Source organism: Oryctolagus cuniculus, chromosome 2 (assembly GCF_051225735.1).
Source record: "Oryctolagus cuniculus isolate XC-2025 breed Fujian yellow rabbit chromosome 2, ASM5122573v1, whole genome shotgun sequence".
Classification (NCBI taxonomy): domain Eukaryota; kingdom Metazoa; phylum Chordata; class Mammalia; order Lagomorpha; family Leporidae; genus Oryctolagus; species Oryctolagus cuniculus.
In genome coordinates this window covers 96821967-96841278 of record NC_142868.1, presented here as the reverse complement: position 1 = coordinate 96841278, position 19312 = coordinate 96821967, and positions in this window count along the sequence as shown.

The following is a 19312-nucleotide window of genomic DNA, read 5'->3' as shown; positions in this document are numbered from 1 at the left end:
CACGGTGATTTTTGGTTAAATTTCACCCGAAATCCACAACAATTTGTCCAGATACTCCTGGATGAAAACAAAACTATCTGGTGTGTTGTGGCTATCTCAATCCCAGATCTTGCTACAGCCTCTGTGTGTGTTTGTGTTTTCTGGACATTCTCTATGGACTTTAAGGTTTTGAATGCATTTTAGCATGTAAGTTTTTGTTTTTAGCTGCCAAACGCTAATTGGTTCCACCTGGAGTCAAATCCTCCACACATTCGAGTTTTCTAGGAAGAAAGCTTCAGAAACCTGAGAAAACATGATATTTGTATTTGTAAACATGACATTGGATGCATTTGCGGAACAGGAACATTGTGCTATTCTCCAAAACCACTTTCGCGGTGATTTTTGGTTAAATTTCACCCGAAATACACAACAATTTGTCCAGATACTCCTGGATGAAAACAAAACGATCTGGTGTGTTGTGGCTATCTCAATCTAGATCTTGCTACAGCCTCTGTGTGTGTTTGTGTTTTCTGGACATTCTCTATGGACTTTAAGGTTTTGAATGAATTTTAGCATGTAAGTTTTTGTTTTTAGCTGAAAAAAGCTAATTGGTTCCACCTGGAGTCAAATACTCCACACGTTCGAGTTTTCTAGGAAGAAAGCTTCAGAAACCTGAGAAAACATGATATTTCTTTCTGTAAACATGACATTGAATGCATTTGCCAAACAGGAACATTGTGATTTCCTCCAAAACCACTTTCACGGTGATTTTTGGTTAAATTTCACCCGAAATCCACAACAATTTGTCCAGATACTCCTGTATGAAAACAAAACTATCTGGTGTGTTGTGCCTATCTCAATCCCAGATCTTGCTACAGCCTCTGTGTGTGTTTCTGTTTTCTGGATATTCTCTATGGACTTTAAGGTTTTGAATGCATTTTAGCAGGACCCTTTTTGTTTTCTGCTGGCAAACGCTAATTGGTTCCACCTGGAGTCAAATCCTCCACACATTCGAGTTTTCTAGGAAGAAAGCTTCAGAAACCTGAGAAAACATGATATTTCTTTCTGTCAACATGACATTGGATGCATTTGCAGAACAGGAAGATTGTGATTTTCTCCAAAACTACTTTCACGGTGATTTTTGGTTAAATTTCACCCGAAATCCACAACAATTTGTCCAGATACTCCTGGATGAAAACAAAACTATCTGGTGTGTTGTGGCTATCTCAATCCCAGATCTTGCTACAGCCTCTGTGTGTGTTTGTGTTTTCTGGACATTCTCTATGGACTTTAAGGTTTTGAATGCATTTTAGCATGTAAGTTTTTGTTTTCAACTGCCAAAAGCTAATTGGTTCCACCTGGAGTCAAATACGCCACACATTCGAGATTTCTAGGAAGAAAGCTTCAGAAACCTGAGAAAACATGATATTTCTTTCTGTAACCATGACATTGGATGCATTTGCCGAACAGGAAGATTGTGCTTTTCTCCAAAACCACTTTCACGGTGATTTTTGGTTAAATTTCACACAAAATCCACAACAATTTGTCCAAATACTCCTGGATGAAAACCAAAAGCTATCTGGTGATTTGTAGCTATCTCAATCCCAGATCTTGCTACAGCCTCTGTGTGTGTTTGTGTTTTCTGAATATTCTCTATGGACTTTAAGGTTTTGATTGCATTTTAGCAGGACCCTGTTTGTTTTCTGCTGGCAAACGCTAATTGGTTCCACCTGGTGTCAAATACTCCACACATTTGAGTTTTCTAGGAAGAAAGCTTCGGAAACCTGAGAAAACAGGATATTTGTATTTGTAAACATGACATTGGATGCATTTTCCGAACAGGAAGATTGTGATTTTCTCCAAAACCACTTTCACGGTGATTTTTGGTTAAATTACACCGGAAATCCACAACAATTAGTCTGGATACTCCTGGATGCAAACAAAACTATCTGGTGTGTTGTGGCTATCTCAATCCCAGATCTTGCTACAGCCTCTTGGTTTGTTTGAGTTTTCTGGACATTCTCTATGGACTTTAAGGTTTTGAATGCATTTTAGCATGTAAGTTTTTGTTTTTAGCTGAAAAAAGCTAATTGGTTCCACCTGGAGTCAAATCCTCCACACATTCGAGTTTTCTAGGAAGAAAGCATCAGAAACCTGAGAAAACATGATATTTCTTTCTGTAAACATGACATTGGATGCATTTGCTGAACAGGAAGATTGTGCTTTTCTCAAAAACCACTTTCATGGTGATTTTTGGTTAAATTTCACCCGAAATGCACAACAATTTGTCCAGATACTCCTGGATGAAAACAAAACTATCTGGTGATTTGTAGCTATCTCAATCCCAGATCTTGCTACAGCCTCTTTGTTTGTTTGTGTTTTCTGGACATTCTCTATGGACTTTAAGGTTTTGAATGCATTTTAGCATGTAAGTTTTTGTTTTTAGCTGCCAAACGCTAATTGCTTCCACCTGGAGTCAAATACTCCACACATTCGAGTTTTTTAGGAAGAAAGCTTCAGAAACCTGAGAAAATATGATATTTTTATTCGTAAACATGACATTGGATGCATTTGCCGAACAGGAAGATTGTGCTTTTCTCCAAAACCACTTTCACGGTGATTTTTGGTTAAATTTCACCCGAAATCCACAACAATTTGTCCAGATACTCCTGGATGAAAACAAAACTATCTGGTGATTTGTAGCTATGTCAATCACAGATCTTGCTACAGCCTCTGTGTGTGTTTGTGTTTTCTGGATATTCTCTATGGACTTTAAGGTTTTGAATGCATTTTAGCAGGACCCATTTTGTTTTCTGCTGCCGAACGCTAATTGGTTCCACCTGGAGTCAAATCCTCCACACATTCGAGTTTTCTAGGAAGAAAGCTTCAGAAACCTGAGAAAACATGATATTTTTATTTGTAAACATGACATTGGATACATTTCCTGAACCGGATGATTGTGCTTTTCTCCAAAACCACTTTCACGGAGATTTTTGGTTAAATTTCATCCGAAATCCACAACAATTTGTCCAGATACTCCTGGATGAAAACAAAACGATCTGGTGTGTTGTGGCTATCTCAATCCCAGATCTTGCTACAGCCTCTGTGTGTGTTTGTGTTTTCTGGATATTCTCTATGGACTTTAAGGTTTTGAATGCATTTTAGCAGGTCCCTTTTTGTTTTCTGCTGGCAAACGCTGATTGGTTACCTGGAGTCAAATACTCCACACATTCGAGTTTTCTAGGAAGAAAGCTTCAGAAACCTGAGAAAACATGATATTTGTATTTGTATATATGACATTGGATGCATTTGCCGAACAGGAAGATTGTGATTTCTCCAAAACCACTTTCACGGTGATTTTTCGTTAAATTTCACCCAAAATACACAACAATTTGTCCAGATACTCCTGGATGAAAAGAAAACTATCTGGTGTGTTGTGGCTATCTCAATCCCAGATCTTGCTACAGCCTCTGTGTGTGTTTGTGTTTTCTGGACATTCTCTATGGACTTTAAGGTTTTGATGGCATTTTAGCATGTAAGTTTTTGTTTTTAGCTGCCAAAAGCTAATTGGTTCCACCTGGAGTCAAATCCTCCACACATTCGAGTTTTCTAGGAAGAAAGCTTCAGAAACCTGAGAAAACATGATATTTCTTTCTGTAAACATGACATTGGATGCATTTGCCAAACAGGAAGATTGTGATCTTCTCCAAAACCACATTCACGGTGATTTTTGGTTAAATTTCACCCGAAATCCACAACAATTTGTCCAGATACTTATGAATAAAACAAAACTATCTGGTGATTTGTAGCTATCTCAATCCCAGATCTTGCTACAGCCTCTGTGTGTGTTTGTGTTTTCTGGATATTCTCTATGGACTTTAAGGTTTTGAATGCATTTTAGCAGGTCCCTTTTTGTTTTCTGCTGGCAAACGCTGATTGGTTACCTGGAATCAAATACTCCACACATTCGAGTTTTCTAGGAAGAAAGCTCCAGAGACCTGAGAAAACATGATATTTGTATTTGTATACATGACATTCGATGCATTTCCGAACAGGAAGATTGTGATTTCTCCAAAACCACTTTCACGGTGATTTTTCGTTAAATTTCACCCAAAATACACAACAATTTGTCCAGATACTCCTGGATGAAAAGAAAACTATCTGGTGTGTTGTGGCTATCTCAATCCCAGATCTTGCTACAACTTCTGTTTTTGTTTGTGTTTTCTGGACATTCTCTATGGACTTTACGGTTTTGAATGCATTTTAGCATGTAAGTTTTTGTTTTTAGCTGCCAAACGCTAATTGGTTCCACCTGGAGTCAAATCCTCCACACATTCGAGTTTTCTAGGAAGAAAGCTTCAGAAACCTGAGAAAACATGATATTTCTTTCTGTAAACATGACATTGGATGCATTTGCCAAACAGGAACATTGTGATTTCCTCCAAAACCACTTTCACGGTGATTTTTGGTTAAATTTCACCCGAAATCCACAACAATTTGTCCAGATACTCCTGTATGAAAACAAAACTATCTGGTGTGTTGTGGCTATCTCAATCCCAGATCTTGCTACAGCCTCTGTGTGTGTTTGTGTTTTCTGGACATTCTCTATGGACTTTAAGGTTTTGAATGCATTTTAGCATGTAAGTTTTTGTTTTTAGCTGCCAAACGCTAATTGGTTCCACCTGGAGTCAAATCCTCCACACATTCGAGTTTTCTAGGAAGAAAGCTTCAGAAACCTGAGAAAACATGATATTTGTATTTGTAAACATGACATTGGATGCATTTGCGGAACAGGAACATTGTGCTATTCTCCAAAACCACTTTCGCGGTGATTTTTGGTTAAATTTCACCCGAAATACACAACAATTTGTCCAGATACTCCTGGATGAAAACAAAACGATCTGGTGTGTTGTGGCTATCTCAATCCCAGATCTTGCTACAGCCTCTGTGTGTGTTTGTGTTTTCTGGACATTCTCTATGGACTTTAAGGTTTTGAATGAATTTTAGCATGTAAGTTTTTGTTTTTAGCTGAAAAAAGCTAATTGGTTCCACCTGGAGTCAAATACTCCACACGTTCGAGTTTTCTAGGAAGAAAGCTTCAGAAACCTGAGAAAACATGATATTTCTTTCTGTAAACATGACATTGAATGCATTTGCCAAACAGGAACATTGTGATTTCCTCCAAAACCACTTTCACGGTGATTTTTGGTTAAATTTCACCCGAAATCCACAACAATTTGTCCAGATACTCCTGTATGAAAACAAAACTATCTGGTGTGTTGTGCCTATCTCAATCCCAGATCTTGCTACAGCCTCTGTGTGTGTTTCTGTTTTCTGGATATTCTCTATGGACTTTAAGGTTTTGAATGCATTTTAGCAGGACCCTTTTTGTTTTCTGCTGGCAAACGCTAATTGGTTCCACCTGGAGTCAAATCCTCCACACATTCGAGTTTTCTAGGAAGAAAGCTTCAGAAACCTGAGAAAACATGATATTTCTTTCTGTCAACATGACATTGGATGCATTTGCAGAACAGGAAGATTGTGATTTTCTCCAAAACTACTTTCACGGTGATTTTTGGTTAAATTTCACCCGAAATCCACAACAATTTGTCCAGATACTCCTGGATGAAAACAAAACTATCTGGTGTGTTGTGGCTATCTCAATCCCAGATCTTGCTACAGCCTCTGTGTGTGTTTGTGTTTTCTGGACATTCTCTATGGACTTTAAGGTTTTGAATGCATTTTAGCATGTAAGTTTTTGTTTTCAACTGCCAAAAGCTAATTGGTTCCACCTGGAGTCAAATACGCCACACATTCGAGATTTCTAGGAAGAAAGCTTCAGAAACCTGAGAAAACATGATATTTCTTTCTGTAACCATGACATTGGATGCATTTGCCGAACAGGAAGATTGTGCTTTTCTCCAAAACCACTTTCACGGTGATTTTTGGTTAAATTTCACACAAAATCCACAACAATTTGTCCAAATACTCCTGGATGAAAACCAAAAGCTATCTGGTGATTTGTAGCTATCTCAATCCCAGATCTTGCTACAGCCTCTGTGTGTGTTTGTGTTTTCTGAATATTCTCTATGGACTTTAAGGTTTTGATTGCATTTTAGCAGGACCCTGTTTGTTTTCTGCTGGCAAACGCTAATTGGTTCCACCTGGTGTCAAATACTCCACACATTTGAGTTTTCTAGGAAGAAAGCTTCGGAAACCTGAGAAAACATGATATTTGTATTTGTAAACATGACATTGGATGCATTTTCCGAACAGGAAGATTGTGATTTTCTCCAAAACCACTTTCACGGTGATTTTTGGTTAAATTACACCGGAAATCCACAACAATTAGTCTGGATACTCCTGGATGCAAACAAAACTATCTGGTGTGTTGTGGCTATCTCAATCCCAGATCTTGCTACAGCCTCTTGGTTTGTTTGAGTTTTCTGGACATTCTCTATGGACTTTAAGGTTTTGAATGCATTTTAGCATGTAAGTTTTTGTTTTTAGCTGAAAAAAGCTAATTGGTTCCACCTGGAGTCAAATACTCCACACATTCGAGTTTTCTAGGAAGAAAGCATCAGAAACCTGAGAAAACATGATATTTCTTTCTGTAAACATGACATTGGATGCATTTGCTGAACAGGAAGATTGTGCTTTTCTCAAAAACCACTTTCATGGTGATTTTTGGTTAAATTTCACCCGAAATGCACAACAATTTGTCCAGATACTCCTGGATGAAAACAAAACTATCTGGTGATTTGTAGCTATCTCAATCCCAGATCTTGCTACAGCCTCTTTGTTTGTTTGTGTTTTCTGGACATTCTCTATGGACTTTAAGGTTTTGAATGCATTTTAGCATGTAAGTTTTTGTTTTTAGCTGCCAAACGCTAATTGCTTCCACCTGGAGTCAAATACTCCACACATTTGAGTTTTCTAGGAAGAAAGCTTCGGAAACCTGAGAAAACATGATATTTGTATTTGTAAACATGACATTGGATGCATTTTCCGAACAGGAAGATTGTGATTTTCTCCAAAACCACTTTCACGGTGATTTTTGGTTAAATTACACCGGAAATCCACAACAATTAGTCTGGATACTCCTGGATGCAAACAAAACTATCTGGTGTGTTGTGGCTATCTCAATCCCAGATCTTGCTACAGCCTCTTGGTTTGTTTGAGTTTTCTGGACATTCTCTATGGACTTTAAGGTTTTGAATGCATTTTAGCATGTAAGTTTTTGTTTTTAGCTGAAAAAAGCTAATTGGTTCCACCTGGAGTCAAATCCTCCACACATTCGAGTTTTCTAGGAAGAAAGCATCAGAAACCTGAGAAAACATGATATTTCTTTCTGTAAACATGACATTGGATGCATTTGCTGAACAGGAAGATTGTGCTTTTCTCAAAAACCACTTTCATGGTGATTTTTGGTTAAATTTCACCCGAAATGCACAACAATTTGTCCAGATACTCCTGGATGAAAACAAAACTATCTGGTGATTTGTAGCTATCTCAATCCCAGATCTTGCTACAGCCTCTTTGTTTGTTTGTGTTTTCTGGACATTCTCTATGGACTTTAAGGTTTTGAATGCATTTTAGCATGTAAGTTTTTGTTTTTAGCTGCCAAACGCTAATTGCTTCCACCTGGAGTCAAATACTCCACACATTCGAGTTTTTTAGGAAGAAAGCTTCAGAAACCTGAGAAAATATGATATTTTTATTCGTAAACATGACATTGGATGCATTTGCCGAACAGGAAGATTGTGCTTTTCTCCAAAACCACTTTCACGGTGATTTTTGGTTAAATTTCACCCGAAATCCACAACAATTTGTCCAGATACTCCTGGATGAAAACAAAACTATCTGGTGATTTGTAGCTATGTCAATCACAGATCTTGCTACAGCCTCTGTGTGTGTTTGTGTTTTCTGGATATTCTCTATGGACTTTAAGGTTTTGAATGCATTTTAGCAGGACCCATTTTGTTTTCTGCTGCCGAACGCTAATTGGTTCCACCTGGAGTCAAATCCTCCACACATTCGAGTTTTCTAGGAAGAAAGCTTCAGAAACCTGAGAAAACATGATATTTTTATTTGTAAACATGACATTGGATACATTTCCTGAACCGGATGATTGTGCTTTTCTCCAAAACCACTTTCACGGAGATTTTTGGTTAAATTTCATCCGAAATCCACAACAATTTGTCCAGATACTCCTGGATGAAAACAAAACGATCTGGTGTGTTGTGGCTATCTCAATCCCAGATCTTGCTACAGCCTCTGTGTGTGTTTGTGTTTTCTGGATATTCTCTATGGACTTTAAGGTTTTGAATGCATTTTAGCAGGTCCCTTTTTGTTTTCTGCTGGCAAACGCTGATTGGTTACCTGGAGTCAAATACTCCACACATTCGAGTTTTCTAGGAAGAAAGCTTCAGAAACCTGAGAAAACATGATATTTGTATTTGTATATATGACATTGGATGCATTTGCCGAACAGGAAGATTGTGATTTCTCCAAAACCACTTTCACGGTGATTTTTCGTTAAATTTCACCCAAAATACACAACAATTTGTCCAGATACTCCTGGATGAAAAGAAAACTATCTGGTGTGTTGTGGCTATCTCAATCCCAGATCTTGCTACAGCCTCTGTGTGTGTTTGTGTTTTCTGGACATTCTCTATGGACTTTAAGGTTTTGATGGCATTTTAGCATGTAAGTTTTTGTTTTTAGCTGCCAAAAGCTAATTGGTTCCACCTGGAGTCAAATCCTCCACACATTCGAGTTTTCTAGGAAGAAAGCTTCAGAAACCTGAGAAAACATGATATTTCTTTCTGTAAACATGACATTGGATGCATTTGCCAAACAGGAAGATTGTGATCTTCTCCAAAACCACATTCACGGTGATTTTTGGTTAAATTTCACCCGAAATCCACAACAATTTGTCCAGATACTTATGAATAAAACAAAACTATCTGGTGATTTGTAGCTATCTCAATCCCAGATCTTGCTACAGCCTCTGTGTGTGTTTGTGTTTTCTGGATATTCTCTATGGACTTTAAGGTTTTGAATGCATTTTAGCAGGTCCCTTTTTGTTTTCTGCTGGCAAACGCTGATTGGTTACCTGGAATCAAATACTCCACACATTCGAGTTTTCTAGGAAGAAAGCTCCAGAGACCTGAGAAAACATGATATTTGTATTTGTATACATGACATTCGATGCATTTCCGAACAGGAAGATTGTGATTTCTCCAAAACCACTTTCACGGTGATTTTTCGTTAAATTTCACCCAAAATACACAACAATTTGTCCAGATACTCCTGGATGAAAAGAAAACTATCTGGTGTGTTGTGGCTATCTCAATCCCAGATCTTGCTACAACTTCTGTTTTTGTTTGTGTTTTCTGGACATTCTCTATGGACTTTACGGTTTTGAATGCATTTTAGCATGTAAGTTTTTGTTTTTAGCTGCCAAACGCTAATTGGTTCCACCTGGAGTCAAATCCTCCACACATTCGAGTTTTCTAGGAAGAAAGCTTCAGAAACCTGAGAAAACATGATATTTCTTTCTGTAAACATGACATTGGATGCATTTGCCAAACAGGAACATTGTGATTTCCTCCAAAACCACTTTCACGGTGATTTTTGGTTAAATTTCACCCGAAATCCACAACAATTTGTCCAGATACTCCTGTATGAAAACAAAACTATCTGGTGTGTTGTGGCTATCTCAATCCCAGATCTTGCTACAGCCTCTGTGTGTGTTTGTGTTTTCTGGACATTCTCTATGGACTTTAAGGTTTTGAATGCATTTTAGCATGTAAGTTTTTGTTTTTAGCTGCCAAACGCTAATTGGTTCCACCTGGAGTCAAATCCTCCACACATTCGAGTTTTCTAGGAAGAAAGCTTCAGAAACCTGAGAAAACATGATATTTGTATTTGTAAACATGACATTGGATGCATTTGCGGAACAGGAACATTGTGCTATTCTCCAAAACCACTTTCGCGGTGATTTTTGGTTAAATTTCACCCGAAATACACAACAATTTGTCCAGATACTCCTGGATGAAAACAAAACGATCTGGTGTGTTGTGGCTATCTCAATCCCAGATCTTGCTACAGCCTCTGTGTGTGTTTGTGTTTTCTGGACATTCTCTATGGACTTTAAGGTTTTGAATGAATTTTAGCATGTAAGTTTTTGTTTTTAGCTGAAAAAAGCTAATTGGTTCCACCTGGAGTCAAATACTCCACACGTTCGAGTTTTCTAGGAAGAAAGCTTCAGAAACCTGAGAAAACATGATATTTCTTTCTGTAAACATGACATTGAATGCATTTGCCAAACAGGAACATTGTGATTTCCCCCAAAACCACTTTCACGGTGATTTTTGGTTAAATTTCACCCGAAATCCACAACAATTTGTCCAGATACTCCTGTATGAAAACAAAACTATCTGGTGTGTTGTGCCTATCTCAATCCCAGATCTTGCTACAGCCTCTGTGTGTGTTTCTGTTTTCTGGATATTCTCTATGGACTTTAAGGTTTTGAATGCATTTTAGCAGGACCCTTTTTGTTTTCTGCTGGCAAACGCTAATTGGTTCCACCTGGAGTCAAATCCTCCACACATTCGAGTTTTCTAGGAAGAAAGCTTCAGAAACCTGAGAAAACATGATATTTCTTTCTGTCAACATGACATTGGATGCATTTGCAGAACAGGAAGATTGTGATTTTCTCCAAAACTACTTTCACGGTGATTTTTGGTTAAATTTCACCCGAAATCCACAACAATTTGTCCAGATACTCCTGGATGAAAACAAAACTATCTGGTGTGTTGTGGCTATCTCAATCCCAGATCTTGCTACAGCCTCTGTGTGTGTTTGTGTTTTCTGGACATTCTCTATGGACTTTAAGGTTTTGAATGCATTTTAGCATGTAAGTTTTTGTTTTCAACTGCCAAAAGCTAATTGGTTCCACCTGGAGTCAAATACGCCACACATTCGAGATTTCTAGGAAGAAAGCTTCAGAAACCTGAGAAAACATGATATTTCTTTCTGTAACCATGACATTGGATGCATTTGCCGAACAGGAAGATTGTGCTTTTCTCCAAAACCACTTTCACGGTGATTTTTGGTTAAATTTCACACAAAATCCACAACAATTTGTCCAAATACTCCTGGATGAAAACCAAAAGCTATCTGGTGATTTGTAGCTATCTCAATCCCAGATCTTGCTACAGCCTCTGTGTGTGTTTGTGTTTTCTGAATATTCTCTATGGACTTTAAGGTTTTGATTGCATTTTAGCAGGACCCTGTTTGTTTTCTGCTGGCAAACGCTAATTGGTTCCACCTGGTGTCAAATACTCCACACATTTGAGTTTTCTAGGAAGAAAGCTTCGGAAACCTGAGAAAACATGATATTTGTATTTGTAAACATGACATTGGATGCATTTTCCGAACAGGAAGATTGTGATTTTCTCCAAAACCACTTTCACGGTGATTTTTGGTTAAATTACACCGGAAATCCACAACAATTAGTCTGGATACTCCTGGATGCAAACAAAACTATCTGGTGTGTTGTGGCTATCTCAATCCCAGATCTTGCTACAGCCTCTTGGTTTGTTTGAGTTTTCTGGACATTCTCTATGGACTTTAAGGTTTTGAATGCATTTTAGCATGTAAGTTTTTGTTTTTAGCTGAAAAAAGCTAATTGGTTCCACCTGGAGTCAAATACTCCACACATTCGAGTTTTCTAGGAAGAAAGCTTCAGAAACCTGAGAAAACATGATATTTCTTTCTGTAAACATGACATTGGATGCATTTGCTGAACAGGAAGATTGTGCTTTTCTCAAAAACCACTTTCATGGTGATTTTTGGTTAAATTTCACCCGAAATGCACAACAATTTGTCCAGATACTCCTGGATGAAAACAAAACTATCTGGTGATTTGTAGCTATCTCAATCCCAGATCTTGCTACAGCCTCTTTGTTTGTTTGTGTTTTCTGGACATTCTCTATGGACTTTAAGGTTTTGAATGCATTTTAGCATGTAAGTTTTTGTTTTTAGCTGCCAAACGCTAATTGCTTCCACCTGGAGTCAAATACTCCACACATTTGAGTTTTCTAGGAAGAAAGCTTCGGAAACCTGAGAAAACATGATATTTGTATTTGTAAACATGACATTGGATGCATTTTCCGAACAGGAAGATTGTGATTTTCTCCAAAACCACTTTCACGGTGATTTTTGGTTAAATTACACCGGAAATCCACAACAATTAGTCTGGATACTCCTGGATGCAAACAAAACTATCTGGTGTGTTGTGGCTATCTCAATCCCAGATCTTGCTACAGCCTCTTGGTTTGTTTGAGTTTTCTGGACATTCTCTATGGACTTTAAGGTTTTGAATGCATTTTAGCATGTAAGTTTTTGTTTTTAGCTGAAAAAAGCTAATTGGTTCCACCTGGAGTCAAATCCTCCACACATTCGAGTTTTCTAGGAAGAAAGCATCAGAAACCTGAGAAAACATGATATTTCTTTCTGTAAACATGACATTGGATGCATTTGCTGAACAGGAAGATTGTGCTTTTCTCAAAAACCACTTTCATGGTGATTTTTGGTTAAATTTCACCCGAAATGCACAACAATTTGTCCAGATACTCCTGGATGAAAACAAAACTATCTGGTGATTTGTAGCTATCTCAATCCCAGATCTTGCTACAGCCTCTTTGTTTGTTTGTGTTTTCTGGACATTCTCTATGGACTTTAAGGTTTTGAATGCATTTTAGCATGTAAGTTTTTGTTTTTAGCTGCCAAACGCTAATTGCTTCCACCTGGAGTCAAATACTCCACACATTCGAGTTTTTTAGGAAGAAAGCTTCAGAAACCTGAGAAAATATGATATTTTTATTCGTAAACATGACATTGGATGCATTTGCCGAACAGGAAGATTGTGCTTTTCTCCAAAACCACTTTCACGGTGATTTTTGGTTAAATTTCACCCGAAATCCACAACAATTTGTCCAGATACTCCTGGATGAAAACAAAACTATCTGGTGATTTGTAGCTATGTCAATCACAGATCTTGCTACAGCCTCTGTGTGTGTTTGTGTTTTCTGGATATTCTCTATGGACTTTAAGGTTTTGAATGCATTTTAGCAGGACCCATTTTGTTTTCTGCTGCCGAACGCTAATTGGTTCCACCTGGAGTCAAATCCTCCACACATTCGAGTTTTCTAGGAAGAAAGCTTCAGAAACCTGAGAAAACATGATATTTTTATTTGTAAACATGACATTGGATACATTTCCTGAACCGGATGATTGTGCTTTTCTCCAAAACCACTTTCACGGAGATTTTTGGTTAAATTTCATCCGAAATCCACAACAATTTGTCCAGATACTCCTGGATGAAAACAAAACGATCTGGTGTGTTGTGGCTATCTCAATCCCAGATCTTGCTACAGCCTCTGTGTGTGTTTGTGTTTTCTGGATATTCTCTATGGACTTTAAGGTTTTGAATGCATTTTAGCAGGTCCCTTTTTGTTTTCTGCTGGCAAACGCTGATTGGTTACCTGGAGTCAAATACTCCACACATTCGAGTTTTCTAGGAAGAAAGCTTCAGAAACCTGAGAAAACATGATATTTGTATTTGTATATATGACATTGGATGCATTTGCCGAACAGGAAGATTGTGATTTCTCCAAAACCACTTTCACGGTGATTTTTCGTTAAATTTCACCCAAAATACACAACAATTTGTCCAGATACTCCTGGATGAAAAGAAAACTATCTGGTGTGTTGTGGCTATCTCAATCCCAGATCTTGCTACAGCCTCTGTGTGTGTTTGTGTTTTCTGGACATTCTCTATGGACTTTAAGGTTTTGATGGCATTTTAGCATGTAAGTTTTTGTTTTTAGCTGCCAAAAGCTAATTGGTTCCACCTGGAGTCAAATACTCCACACATTCGAGTTTTCTAGGAAGAAAGCTTCAGAAACCTGAGAAAACATGATATTTCTTTCTGTAAACATGACATTGGATGCATTTGCCAAACAGGAAGATTGTGATCTTCTCCAAAACCACATTCACGGTGATTTTTGGTTAAATTTCACCCGAAATCCACAACAATTTGTCCAGATACTTATGAATAAAACAAAACTATCTGGTGATTTGTAGCTATCTCAATCCCAGATCTTGCTACAGCCTCTGTGTGTGTTTGTGTTTTCTGGATATTCTCTATGGACTTTAAGGTTTTGAATGCATTTTAGCAGGTCCCTTTTTGTTTTCTGCTGGCAAACGCTGATTGGTTACCTGGAATCAAATACTCCACACATTCGAGTTTTCTAGGAAGAAAGCTCCAGAGACCTGAGAAAACATGATATTTGTATTTGTATACATGACATTCGATGCATTTGCCGAACAGGAAGATTGTGATTTCTCCAAAACCACTTTCACGGTGATTTTTCGTTAAATTTCACCCAAAATACACAACAATTTGTCCAGATACTCCTGGATGAAAAGAAAACTATCTGGTGTGTTGTGGCTATCTCAATCCCAGATCTTGCTACAGCCTCTGTGTGTGTTTGTGTTTTCTGGACATTCTCTATGGACTTTAAGGTTTTGATGGCATTTTAGCATGTAAGTTTTTGTTTTTAGCTGCCAAAAGCTAATTGGTTCCACCTGGAGTCAAATACTCCACACATTCGAGTTTTCTAGGAAGAAAGCTTCAGAAACCTGAGAAAACATGATATTTCTTTCTGTAAACATGACATTGGATGCATTTGCCGAACAGGAAGATTGTGCTTTTCTCCAAAACTGCTTTCACGGTGATTTTTGGTTAAATTTCACCTGAAATCCACAACAATTTGTCCAGATACTCCTGGATGAAAACCAAAAACTATCTGGTGATTTGTCGCTATGTAAATCACAGATCTTGCTACAGCCTCTGTGTGTGTTTGTGTTTTCTGGATATTCTCTATGGACTTTAAGGTTTTGATTGCATTTTAGCAGGACCCTTTTTGTTTTCTGCTGGCAAACGCTAATTGGTTCCACCTGGAGTCAAATACTCCACACATTTGAGTTTTCTAGGAAGAAAGCTTCAGAAACCTGAGAAAACATGATATTTGTATTTGTTTTTTTTTTTTTTTTTTTTTTTTTTTTTTTTTTAACTTTTATTTAATGCATATAATTTTCCAAAGTACGACTTATGGATTACAATGGCTTCCCCCCCATACCGTCCCTCCCACCCACAACCCTCCCCTTTCCCACTCCCTCTCCCCTTCCATTCACATCAAGATTCATTTTCGATTATCTTAATATACAGAAGATCAGCTTAGTATACATTAAGTATGGATTTCAACAGTTTGCTCCCACACAGAAACATAAAGTGAAAAATAATAGATGATTTTTTTTAAATGATGATGAAATCAGAGCAGACCTATTGTCATGTTTAATCCCAGTGAGAGTCAAGTTGGGAATTGATAATTTCTTTTTTTTTTTTTTTTTTTTTTTTACAGAGGATCAGTTTAGTATGCATTAAGTAAGGATTTCAACAGTTTGCACCCCCATAGAAACACAAGGTGAAATATATTGTTTGAGTACTCGTTATAGCATTAAATCTCAATGTACAGCACATTAAGGATAGAGATCCTACATGAGGAGTAAGTGCACAGTGACTCCTGTTGTTGACTTTACAAATTGACACTCCTGTCTATGGCATCAGTAATCTCCCTATGCTCCAGTCATGAGTTTCCAAGGCTATGGAAGCCCTCTGAGTTCTCCGACTCTTATCTTGTTTAGACAAGGTCATAGTCAAAGTGGAGGTTCTCTCCTCCCTTCAGAGAAAGGTACCTCCTTCTTTAATGACCTGTTCTTTCCACTGGGATCTCACTCGCAGAGATCTTTTGCCAGAGTGTCTTGGCTTTCCATGCCTGAAATACTCTCATGAGCTTTTCAGCCAGCTCCGAATGCCTTTAGGGCTGATTCTGAGGCCAGAGTGCTATTTAGGACATCTGCCATTCTATGAGTCTGCTGAGTATCTCACTTCCCATGTTGGATCACTCTCCCCTTTATTTACTCCATCAGTTAGCGTTAGCAGGTACTAGACTTGTCTATGTGCTCCCTTTGACTCCCAGTCCCTCCACCATGACCAACTGTGAACTGAAATTGATCACCTGGAACAGTGAGATGGCATTGGTACATGCCACCTCGATGGGATTGAATTGGAATCCCCTGGTATGCTTCCAACTCCACCACTTGGGGCAAGTCAGCCTGAGCATGTCCCAAATTATACATCTCTTCCCTCTCCCATTCCCACCACCATGTTCAACAGGGATCACATTTCAGTTAATTTTCAACACTTAAGAATAACTGTGCATCAATTACAGATCTAAACCAGTCATATTAAGTAGAACAGATAAAAAAACTACTAAGAGGGATAATGTATTAAGTTGTTCATTAACAGTCAGGGCTATGCTGATCAAGCCACCATTTCCCATAGTGTCCACCTCACTCCAACAGGTTTCCCTCTTGGTGTTCAGTCAGTCGTCACCGATCAGGGAGAACATATGGTATTTGTCCCTTTGGGACTGGCTTATTTCACTCAGCATGATGTGTTCCAGATTCCTCCATTTTGTTGCAAATGACTGGATTTCGTTGTTTCTTACTGCGGTATAGTATTCTAAAGAGTACATATCCCATAATTTCTTTATCCAGTCTATCGTAGATGGGCATTTAGGTTGGTTCCAGGTCTTAGCTATTGTGAATTGAGCTGCAATAAACATTAGGGTGCAGACCTCTTTTTTATTTGCCAATTTAAATTCCTTTGGGTAAATTCCAAGGAGTGGGATGGCTGGGTCGAACGGTAGGGTTATCTTCAGGTTTCTGAGGAATCTCCAGACTGACTTCCATAGTGGCTTGACCAGTTTGCATTCCCACCAACAGTGGGTTAGTGTCCCTTTTTCCCCACATCCTCGCCAGCATCTGTTGTTGGTAGATTTCTGCATGTGAGCCATTCTAACCGGGGTGAGGTGAAACCTCATTGTGGTTTTGATTTGCATTTCCCTGATTGCTAGTGACCTTGAACATTTTTTCATGTGCCTGTTGGCCATTTGGATTTCCTCTTTTGAAAAATGTCTATTGAGGTCCTTGGCCCATCTCTTAAGTGGGTTGTTGGTTTTGTTTTTGTGGAGTTTCTTGATCTCTTTGTAGATTCTGGTTATTAACCCTTTATCTGTTGCATAGTTTGCAAATATTTTTTCCCATTCTGTCGGTTGTCTCTTCACTCTCCTGACTGTTTCTTTTGCAGTACAGAAACTTCTCAATTTGATGCAATCCCAATAGTTGATTTTGGCTTTGACTGCCTGTGCCTCCCGGGTCTTTCCCAGAAATTCTTTGCCTGTGCCAATATCTTGAAGGGTTTCTCCAATGTTCTCTAGTAACTTGATGGTGTCAGGTCGTAGATTTAGGTCTTTAATCCATGTTGAGTGGATTTTTGTGTAAGGTGTAAGGTAGGGGTCTTGCTTCATGATTCTGCACGTGGAAATCCAATTTTCCCAGCACCATTTATTGAATAGACTGTCCTTGCTCCAGGAATTAGTTTTAGATCCTTGATCAAATATAAGTTGGCTGTAGATGTTTGGGTTGATTTCTGGTGTTTCAATTCTGTTCCATTGGTCTATCCATCTGTTTCTGTACCAGTACCATGCTGTTTTAATTACAACTGCCCTGTAGTATGTCCTGAAATCTGGTATTGTGATGCCTCCGGCTTTGTTTTTGTTGTACAAGATTGCTTTAGCTATTCGAGGTCTCTTGTGCCTCCATATAAATTTCAGCACCAATTTTTCCAGATCTGAGAAGAAGGTCTTCGGTATCTTGATTGGTATTGCATTGAATCTGTAAATTGCTTTTGGGAGAATGGACATTTTGATGATATTGATTCTTCCAATCCATGAGCATGGAAGATTTTTCCATTTCTTGGTATCCTCTTCTATTTCTTTCTTTAAGGTTTTGTAATTTTCATCGTAGAGATCTTTAACGTCTTTGGTTAAGTTTATTCCAAGGTATTTGATTGTTTTTGTAGCTATTGTGAATGGGATTGATCTTAGAAGTTCTTCCTCAGCCATGGCATTGTCTGTGTATACAAAGGCTGTTGTTTTTTGTGCATTGATTTTATACCCTGCTACTTTGCCAAACTCTTCTATGAGTTCCAATAGTCTCTTAGTAGAGTTCTTTGGGTCCCCTAAATAAAGAATCATGTCATCTGCAAAGAGGGATAGTTTGAGTTCTTCCTTCCCAATTTGTATCCCTTTAATTTCTTTTTCTTGCCTAATAGCTCTGGCTAGAACCTCCAGAACTATATTGAATAGCAGTGGTGAGAGTGGGCATCCCTGTCTGGTTCCAGATCTCAGTGGAAATGCTTCCAACTTTTCCCCATTCAATAGGATGTTGGCTGTGGGTTTTTCATATATTGCTTTGATTGTATTGAGGAATGTTCCTTCTAGACCCAATTTGCTTAGAGTTTTCATCATGAACGGGTGTTGTATTTTATCAAATGCTTTCTCGGCATCTATTGAGATAATCATATGGTTTTTCTTCTGCAGTCTGTTAATGTGGTGTATCACATTGATTGTCTTGCGCACATTAAACCATCCCTGCATACCAGGGATAAATCCCACTTGGTCTGGGTGGATGATCTTTCTGATGTGTTGTTGCATTCTATTGGCTAGAATTTTATTGAGGATTTTTGCATCTATGTTCATCAGGGATATTGGTCTGTAATTCTCTTTCAGTGCTGCATCTTTCTCTGGCTTAGGAATTAAGGTGATGCTGGCTTCATAGAAAGAATTTGGGAGGACTCCCTCTTCTTCGATTGTTCTGAATAGTTTGAGAAGAATTGGAGTTAGTTCTTCTTTAAACGTCTGGTAGAATTCAGCAGTGAATCCATCTGGTCCTGGGCTTTTCTTTGTTGGGAGGGCCTTTATTACTGTTTCAATTTCTGTCTCAGTTATGGGTCTGTTTAGGTTTTCGATGTCTTCCTGGTTCAATTTAGGCAGGTTGCATGTGTCCAGGAATCTATCCATTTCTGATAGGTTTCCCTGTTTGCTGGCATACAAGTCCTTGTAGTAATTTCTGATGATTCTTTTTATTTCTGTGGTGTCTGTTGTTACATTTCCTTTTTCATCTCTGATTTTATTGATTTGGGTCTTTTCTCTTCTTTTTTTAGTTAGTTGGGCCAATGGGGTGTCAATTTTGTTTATTTTTTCAAAAAACCAGCTCTTCGTTTGGCTGATTTTTTGTAATGTTTTTCTTGATTCAATCCTGTTGATTTCTTCTCTGATTTTAATTATTTCTC